The following is a 10,043-nucleotide window of genomic DNA, read 5'->3' as shown; positions in this document are numbered from 1 at the left end:
TTGGTAAGGGGTTGGAATGTGCTTTGTTGACAGGAGATCCCAATGAGAGAGATGCAAGTAGAAATGTTGTTAATACTGGTATTAATCACGGCCCACAGATTGCTAAAGAGGCAAATTTGAGTCTCAATTATATGCCATCATCATCTTCTTCTTTTTCTTCTTCTTCTTCTTCTTTTTTATTTGTCATAACTCTTATCCTTTTTCTTTCAATGACCAAAGGTTTTAGACTGAAGACAACGACATACTTACGTGCATTAGTTCCTTGTCCATTTCTCATTAATAAAACAATATTAAAACAACTAGCTTTCAACAAAGAAGCATGGTTAGTCCGTCAAATTCGCTCCGAGAAAACGAATAGAAGTTTCTGTCTATGAAAACATGAAGGATCTTGAGCTGTAAACTCTCTGAACCCTAAAAAATATTTAATCTCAGGTCTCTACTACAATTAGACATGTTCCAGGCTTCCAGCCTTTCTACCCCCCCCCCCCCTCTTTCTATCTATCTGGACCACATCAGATGCGTCACACCTAAAAAAAATGGAAAAGATTAAATTTACTATAACCCATTGCCCATCTCAGTTCGTGAATTTATTTTGGAATTCTGGCAGCTGCTCTGCACCGACCAGTGTGTATCATTTTGATTGTGCTGATCTTTTGTACAAGCATTCTTTAGTATGGGGACAAATAAGAGATCAGCTTCAGTGCTTACAAGATCATACAAGGGACTGTGTGAACCGTTTGATGGTCAATGATGGATCCTGATCCTTTAAATTCTAGACACGTGACATACAAGGAAAACACTTCATGGAGAGGACCAGCAGTGTAGCACTCCTTAATCCTTATGAACAATTCATGTCCAGTTGTCCACAAAGATGGGTGGATCAAATCATATATATATATATATATATATATATATATATATAGACAGACATTGTCTGGACCCGTCTTGGTTTATTGATGGGTTGCTTATTCTCGAATGTGAAGTCTGAGGCCCGCTGGGTGGATCAAATCATATATATATATATAGAGAGAGAGAGAGAGAGAGAGAGAGAGAGAGAGAGAGAGAGAGAGAGAGAGAGACATTGTCTGGGCCCGTCTTGGTTTCTTGATGGGTTTCTTATTCTCGAGTGTGAAGTCTGAGGCCCGCATATCCCTCTCACTTGGCAAGAAATGAGGCCATGTTTGGTTCACGGGAATAAAGGTCTGAAATCGGAATTGGAATGGACTATTCTGACTCCAACTGTTTGGTTGAGAAGAATCGGAATCCCATTCCCATGATTTCAGAGGATTTCGATTCCAATACCAATTTCGACTGTGAACCAAACGGACCCGAAATTTGTTTTGTTTCGCTTCACCCCCATAAAAATTTCCACAGTGGAGACTGGAGATCCCTCAGGCACTCAAACATGACCAGCAGCCAGGAGAGTAGCATATCAGATACATTGCCCAAACAATAAGCTTAAGTTGCAACCAATGTGAATCGTTTAGTGTTCGAGGTGAATGCGATGAATGCACTCATTTCTAGCAAATCATTGAAATGGTAGCTCCGAACTTTTTCTAACATCTCATCTACAAGTGAGTCTTAGGAGACGGGATGTCAACAGTCGAGAGGCTTACACAGACTTGGGGGTGCTCACGGTTCGGTATATTTGAAACCGAACCATTCCCTTCGGTTTTTTAAATGATCTGAATTGAAATTGATCCAAATAAATCGGTTAAACGGTTGACCGATTAGGTTTTATATATAGCACATGTACAACCATTTCTATACATGAAACTTTGTCAAAGTTGGCACCGCCATACATAATTGTAAAGGAGTTTCAATGCATAACTTTCATTCAGTTTCTTCGTATTGAGATACAAGCTTTCCAATCAGATAATGCAAAATAGTATTTCTGTCATGATTTGATTGAATTTTTTGCTCCACATAGGTCTCTTCACCAAAGCTCTTGTACCGAAACATTGCAACAAAATAGTATTACAAAAAAAAAAAAAGATCCTTCATTTTCAATGTTCCCAAGCGATTCTAGGTTGATGTTGTTGTATTGGCTGTTGTTTATATCATCAATCATATGTCATTTCATCTTATTACAATACAAGGCCCCACATCAGCTTTTATTTCTTCAATCTCCCCTGTTTTCTATTCCCTTGCGTATGTTTGGCTATCAGTGTTTTGTTCATGACTTGTCTCCCAATCAAGGTAAAAGTTAGATCGCAAGGCTATTCCGTGTGTCCTCCTGAGTTATCCATCCTCCGGAAAGGGCTATAAATGCTTTAACCTTACCTCATGAGGAAAACAGGGGAGATATGTCCTTTTTTGGGGTCTGAACCCTTCTCCTCTCCTCATGAGGAAAATAGCATGGAGGCGAAGCGGGTCCAACAGGTCAATTTTCCTTCTATCCAAAACCGTGCTCTTTTTAGTGTGTTTTTTAGGCATTGTAAGGAACGACAACGACCAATTGTATTCAAAGGGTGTGGAGCAGCCCGGAACTATGCATCCAGCGTTGTCAGACTCTCTGGAGGCAAATCCCTTCCTGCCAGGTACTCCTGTTTCTCTTGATATTATTGAGCATACTGCTATTGATGACTATTTTTTACCTCGAATTCTAATTTGTGCATAGAAAGAGTGTCAGGTCATGTATTACTAAGATACAAGGCCATATTATTTGCAAAAAGATGCACACAATATGGGGTTGCAAAAATATACAAGGCCAATCTTTGGTTGTTAATTTTAACTAGGAGCTCCATCAGTTGGAAGGGAAAGTATGCAAGTTAAATAAAATCCCTATAAAGCAACCCCCACCCACAATCATAGTAGGCATTGATTGCTATATCCTAAAATGTACAAGCATAGACAGTAAAGCAACTAAGTAACTAAGTTCATCCATTACATAAGAGCAAAGACAAATTGTGGTCAGAAAATGTAAAAATTGGCTTACAAAGTGTGTTCCAAGTGGAGCCCAAATAAAACAAAGCAGCCCAAATGTTAGCTTTAAGACACTAGTTGCAAGAAAAAATAAACATAAATAAACAATTAAGAATAGAAAATAATCTCAAATTTTGGATGTTGAAAATGCAGTCACAACTCATGGTTGCTTACATCAATTGGCATGGCAATTTTTTCAAGCACGGTAGTGGCATCCTCAAGAGCTGGGTTGTAAGGTGCAGCAGTGGTATATGGTTGTAAGATTGATATGCTTATCCACTAAAAGAAAATTCCCATCTCCTTTGACTATTAGGCATACCTCGACAAATAACCAAAGGATGATAATTTCTTCTCAACAAAAGCTTCAGCCACATGGAGCATCTCACATGGTTTTCAACAAGTACAGGTAAAGGGATTATTAGTTATTCACATAACCTAATCCATTTTCAAATCATTGGAAGCAATGACTGCATAACTTTCAAAACACATATATGCTGCCACTGTATAATGAACCCAATCCACCTTTCCATAATAAGGTGAAATATTTACTAAACGTTTTGCCTATCCATTTCCATTGAACACATAAAAGAAAGGGAAACTAAGAAGGCTGAGTTATTTGGTAGAAGTGTATGGAAGCGTTCTGCTCAACTCAATCTGCTAATGTTGACCCAGACCAGGTTGAGTTGTTTTGTGAACTCAATTCCAGCAAAATTGTGTTCTAATGACAATATTTGATTTTCAATTGCAAAGAATATATCCAAAAACAGCAGAGGTGAAAAGTATATGTAACAACATACCAACAATGATTACAGATATAGTCTCATCCCCTACTTCATCTTGTGTGCGGATTAGTTCTATCATGGACTGCCATTTCAGATAGGCATACATTGTAAAGGAAAAAGACATGGATACCTTTGCAGCTATGTGAGCAAGGTCCAGTTCACACAATACATCATTTCCATCATTTGTGACCACAATGCCTGGTAACAAACATAAAGATCACCTATCCATAATATAAGGCTAAGGTAAAGAACATACCATTTTGTCCCAATTCCCTATACAATCAGACCATTCAGAAGAACCAATGAGCCTTGTATGACTGTTCAAAAAGAAAGACCCATACTTGTGAGTAGTCATCACATTTTGCTTAACTGTCTATAAACAAAACAAGCTATGGCACTTTCCTTGGCTTGATGAGAATATAGTGCTATTAAAGCATCTACTAGTCATCAACTGATCAACTGACTAGCAGTGTTCATTGATCCTCCTAAACAGTAATGTGTCTGTATTGGACAGACAACATATTTTGCAGTTATATATGTTAGAATTCCACAATGGTGCATTATCTTCTTGAAATTAGAGAACTTATATCTTCTCTTGGCTGCATCTTCAGATGGTTTCCTAGAAAATTCAATCAAAAAGCTAATCTGGTAGCTAAATCAGGCACAGAGAGGAGTGCTTTATATAGTTCAAATATTTTCCCACAGATTTGATTGGGCTTTTTGTTTTTGTTCTTAAGCCCCTCCTTTTGTACATCCTCTGATGTACTCTCTTCCTTTTTTTTTCCTTAATGAAATAGTTACCTTTCTCAACAGAAAGAAAAAAAAAAAAAAAAGTTAGCCTAGTTGTCCTGTCAACCACAAAGCTATTTTAAAGTTTTATTTATGTGTCTTTATCTATAATTTGTTAAAAATAATATCATATGCTTTTATTTTGTTATATGGACTTTTTTGTTCATAATGGTAAATTTTTACTAATTATAAAAGATAGTATGATATATGCAACAGATTGTGCCAGGTACCCCAATGGAAGGCTTAGACTTTGCTAGCCTCCTCCAAACAAAGAAGTTATATGCACACTAATTGCCACAAAGAGACCAGTTGCGTGCTGGTTTTTCTTTGAAGAACAAAGATTGTCAATCCCTATCTTAACTGTAAACTAAATGTTTTGATCATTATTCTATTACTGATTTGTAGTTTGTATCAACACTTATATGTGATATTGAATCAATATCTCAAGTTTAGAGCATGTACTTTTCATGGTCAACTAGTCAACGTCTAGCACTGAACAGCTACCACATTGCCTAGGGAGACCAGAATGTATCACTTTGACAACACTGGAATAGAGTGGGTGACCCTGATTATTGACGCAACAATAATCCTGCAACTCTGTACATCACCTCTACTCTTATATACAGGCAGCATGGTGCTCTTTTCCCTTGTTTTGGTTACCTTATTAAACAACTTAGTAAGATAAATTTTCATTAAATTTTAACAGTTTATACTCTTGCAAAAGTATATTAGAAAAACAGCATACCCATTGCTAATCAATAAATAAATAAATAAAAGAACAGCATGCCCATCTAACAAGGTTTCATCTGTTAATTAGACAAATAAAATGATATATTTGGAATACTCATCTACACAAATTCATTATTTAGCCAAAAAAGATGTGCAATATTGCCAAGCAGAAATAATGTCTACACCATTAATACCAACTTCAAACAACAGAACAATGACAACAAAATAGATATGCATGAACTTGAAAATGTTTGCAGTACAATAACAAACTGTTCAAGGACTTAGAGCAGAATAAAGGTACAGGATTCCTACATCTGGTCCCACTTAGGTAAGGATGCTATGGTGCTCCTATTTTCCTATGTAGAGAATGATGTCACTGAAAAGTCTGAGAATACTCAAAATTCAATGATATCAGGAAGCAAAACAAAATGAATATAAAGCTTAGGGAAATTGAATTGATCTGTATGCACCAATATGAGAACTAAACTTCACCTTTGATGCTTAAATATTTGCATGGTGCAATTTACTTCCAGGATCACACTTCAAAAGAGTCCTCTGCCCATTCAGAAAATCAGCCTAATATTTGATTAAAAGATTATGAAAATTGAACCAAAATAAACTGTGTTCGTTCTGAAAAAAAAAAAAAAAAAAAAAAAAAAAACTCAGATTTCAAGTTCAATAAATAAATTACTAAAAGGAAAAATCTCAGTTGCAACAGATATACTACAATCTCCAATAGACTCTAGGAAGTTCTGCCACATACAAGAATAAAACAGAAACATCTGATGCAACAAAACATGCAAAGAACATGGTTGACAAGAAAACTTGATGTTGCTGCTGTAACAATAAATGAACTTAACCAAAAAAGGAACAAGAAAGATAACCTTCTTTTAAGGACTGAGAAATTTTTCCCTTACCAGATCAAAGAAATTTGATTAATAAATAAGCAAGGAGAAGAGACACAAGAGATGCAAGTTTAACTGGGCTAAAACCAACCTGATACACCCAACAATCAGCATGAGCCATGGATAAAATGGCAGTCCCCTCTAGCCTATACCCCCACCTCCCAGCTGGTCCCCGATGTAATTCATCCCTATTAGCTCCCATAGCTAGTGAGTGTGCTAGAGAGTTAGCAAATGTTCAGACCTATCTAAGTTAGGTGCTCCTGCTAGATGCCAAGGGCCACCACCCTCCTAATAAAGTGAAGTATCAACCAATGGATTCAATCATAACCCTTCATCCACCTAATTATAAGTTGAGATTCCCTTTCAATCTACCATATCCCAATGAAACAGCCAATCTCAGCCCTTGTAGCAAGTATACTATCTCTATGTAAATTCCCTTGCCAGTAAGTCCTGAATTAACAACCAAAACTTTACCTTCATTGTTCCAGAATTAAGAAATACTCCCAGGAATTCACTAGCAGAGAATTTCTTCACAAATCCAGCCCGATCACTAATTAGTAATTTCGAACAGACTGATGAGAAGCAACTACTTGAACTTACTCAGGACCCAGAACAAGCACGGGAGAGTGCATGGTTGATCCTCCTCCTTAAGAGCGTGTATTTCCGTCTCTGAAGTTGGAAATAACAAATGCAAGAGCAAAAAAAGATGAGAAAATAAGAAAAGAAATGTAACTTGAACAAAAATAACAAAGAAAATACAAAAAGGTTCTCGTTGTATGTCGTAGTGTAAATCAGAAGTTCAGCAATGGAAAACTTACTAAGAAGATGGAAAGAGAAGTAGATGGGATCGTTAGAATAGACAAACCACAACGAGTGCAAAACAGAACTGTCAAAGGGTTTTGAAGCTTGGAAATGGAACCTGAATTTGTCGCCGACGTTCGTGCGATTGCTCGCGTTGTTTGGTGGAGCGGCGACTGGCAAAGCTGCCAGAGGAGACGATTCGGTTCGGGAAGCGGGGAAAACAAAACGATCATCTGAAATGCGACGGTTTTCCTTTTACTCTTCGAAAAAAAAATGCCGGTTTTGAGAGTGTGGATCACCTGCTAACAAAATACGCTCCAATACGGTACCAACATTGTCTAACACCGCAAATTTCACGCATGTCAGATCAAAATTGATAGTGTGTTGCAACTTGGAAGTTGGAACGTGTTTCGCTGACATGATATCCTAACTCCGGTTTTGCGACCCCCACGAGAACTCTGATCACGTATGCTCATAACATACTACCTCCTTGATTTGAGAATATCTGACTCTGTATAATATTATACAGATGTGGCTGCGATAAATATAGGCAGTGTGTGTAGATAGGAGATCCGAATTTGAATTTTATACTATATAGAATCTGCAATAAAGACCTGATTTGCTCCTCACTTATGGCGACTCACACCAACCTGATAACATTTCCTTTAAAAACTGTGGGATGTGCCAGTGAAATCGTTGAGGGAAAATTTGGGGATGGAAGGCCAATGATCCCTTGAGCCAGCTTGATATTATACCTATGCTTTCTGTTTTTCGATTGGTCCAGACTCCAGACCAATCCTCATCCAAGCTTAGCCTATTAGGTGCCCGTTTGGGAGGGTTTTCGGGACACTTCTTTTGGCACTTTGAATTGAGCTTCACACAGATTTAATATAAGTCGTTTGGTGAAAATTTAGAAAGCGATCGGGATTCCAGACAAATACGAAAAAATGGAGGAGCAGTCCGAAAAATTCTGACATTATAATCCCTTAAAGACCCCATCTTATTCATGATTTAAATATTGTTATAATATATTTATAATAACAGCTGTATAGCATTTTAAAAGGAAATCAGATTCTTCGATGTATATCAAATCACCTTGTCAATTCAAGGAACTTCAATTTAATATTTTCAATTTCCAGAAACCTCTTATCTCCCAAATCTCTAAATTAATCATTGCAAAAATATATTTTCAAGGTACAAGCTATCAAAATGCAGTTTTTTACTGATTCCATTTTGTCGCACTGAATTCACATCAGCTGGGTGAATCTCTAGTGAAACTCCTCGATCCCAAGTCTCACCTTCGAGAAAATTCACCGGGACTCGGGGTATAAAGAGGGCCGCCCCATCCATGGCTAGCCCATTTGCCTACCAGAAAACAAAAAACATGACAAAACTATTTTATATGAAACAACTTATTTCACTAGCATCTAATTGGATGCGACTACCTCCACCTTCTCTATCTGCCTTCTTTTTGTCTCTTCGTGCCACGCCTTTTTTTTATCTATAGTTCTATATAAGTGTTTAATCCAATCCGATAAATATTTTGGACCATTTTCGATCAGTCAATCACTTAAATTCAATGCTTAGACTCTGTTGGTTTAATTTAGATTAATTTCAACTCAAACCAAATCCATTAACTCCTGTTTTCTTATATTTTAACAATGTACGGATTGGATATTGGTTCGATCATATTTGACCCAATCCAATGTAAATCCACAATGGATGGACTAAGTCCAGTGAATACTTTAGAACATTATGTCCTAATCCTATTCAACATGGTTCTAAAAACCAGATCAGATGAGAAGGTTGGATTTGTTGACTTAGAAACAGTCAGATAATTGGTTCCGTTTCATCCTAAAATTGCCTTTTAGCCAAAAAAATGTTGATTTGATCAGTGACCCACTGAATCAGGCAATCAAATTGTTGGCTCGTCAAGTTGGACAACATTTAGCCATTATTTATTTATTTTTATATTTTAAGTCATAACATATCATGTGTCCGAACCTATTCGTCCTAGGAATTGGTCCGAGAATAGTTTTATATTGGGTCTGATTTTTAAAACCTTACAATTCAATATATCTCATTGGTCCGTCCAACTCATCCAAATTGATTTTGATTTGGATGGGGTCGGTAAATTGACATCCGTTAATTATACGATGGGTGGAGTATCCCATCTCCCCAACCTGTAATGCTTACTACAAGCCTTAAAATGATAGGATTCAATCCTAATGAGGGCGGATATGGACCTCTAGTGATATCATGACACATGGCATATTGGAACAAGTAATTGACACTCATACACCACCTATGCAATAACTTGCCTTAGCCAATGTGATGGAGTCCGACTTGGCAACCTGCCTCTGCCACCGACTTAGTGACCTGCCTCTACCGACTTAGTGGAATCCCATCTGGCGACTTCGTACACAACTCGGGCACCTTGACAGGGCGGCTAGCAGCACCTCGTCTAGGGTCAACCTATGATACCTCGTCGTTACTGATCCAAGGGACCCTGATGTGAGGAGCGACCTCCACAAGGACTTGCCGACCTGATTGAGGTCCACGTGGCGACCTACGAGACGTGCTCACCGACCTCCCTTGTGTGCATCCCATCACTCTCGGGTTTCTCGGAAGTTGGCCCTCGCACAAAATGTTTTGGAGGAAATCGAACAAGGCGCGAAGACTGGTCAATGTGCACAACTACCTCCGAGGACTTCGGACCGGCTAGGCACGACCCCCTGAAGATCCCGGAAGCAATGTGTAAAGCCCATGCCAAACAACACCTATATATAGGCCTCACCTCTAACCTCAAAGGGGAAAGGTACGATTTATTGCTCACAAGCTTACTAGCATATTAGCATTCAGCTCGCATAACTCAGTACTAACTTAAGCATCAGAGAGCCCATGCCCAGTAAAAACAATCCGGACACTCTACCGTTGTTTCCTTGCAGGTCTCTCTAGAGAACTACATAGATTGGCACCCAAATAGCCTCCTAATTCAGCCCAGTCAATTCGACATCCAAGTTGTCTTCTAACAGGAAATCCTCTAGCTCAGCATCCGAGCCACCAGACAACAGGGAGCTGCCAAAATATGCATCATCAATTGATGTCATCT

At 38.2% G+C, this 10,043-nt stretch overlaps 2 long non-coding RNA genes across 3 annotated transcripts; one reads left to right on the top strand and one right to left on the bottom strand.

Annotated features, from left to right (window-relative positions):
• Positions 1–1,789: 1,789 nt before the first annotated feature.
• LOC148870858 (uncharacterized) lies at positions 1,790–4,953 on the top strand. Its single transcript, XR_016106517.1, has 3 exons — positions 1,790–2,540; positions 3,079–3,331; positions 4,723–4,953. It is a non-coding gene; the product is annotated as an uncharacterized LOC148870858 (long non-coding RNA).
• On the bottom strand, positions 3,637–7,720 carry LOC148870857 (uncharacterized). Of its 2 annotated transcripts, none has more exons than XR_016106516.1 (4): positions 7,050–7,206; positions 6,731–6,799; positions 5,718–5,855; positions 3,637–4,024 (listed from the first exon to the last, which is right to left on the bottom strand). It is a non-coding gene; the product is annotated as an uncharacterized LOC148870857 (long non-coding RNA). The 2 variants fall into 2 exon arrangements; XR_016106515.1 differs by lacking the exon at positions 3,637–4,024 and adding an exon at positions 7,231–7,720 and having other exon boundaries at positions 5,441–5,855; positions 7,050–7,164.
• Between the last annotated feature and the right edge of the window lie 2,323 nt (positions 7,721–10,043).

This window comes from Nelumbo lutea, chromosome 2 (genome assembly GCF_056320005.1).
Source record: "Nelumbo lutea isolate HS-2025 chromosome 2, American lotus-T2T, whole genome shotgun sequence".
NCBI classification, from domain to species: Eukaryota; Viridiplantae; Streptophyta; class Magnoliopsida; order Proteales; family Nelumbonaceae; genus Nelumbo; species Nelumbo lutea.
Note: the sequence above shows the minus strand (reverse complement) of the source record. Positions and strands in the feature narration are given on the sequence as shown.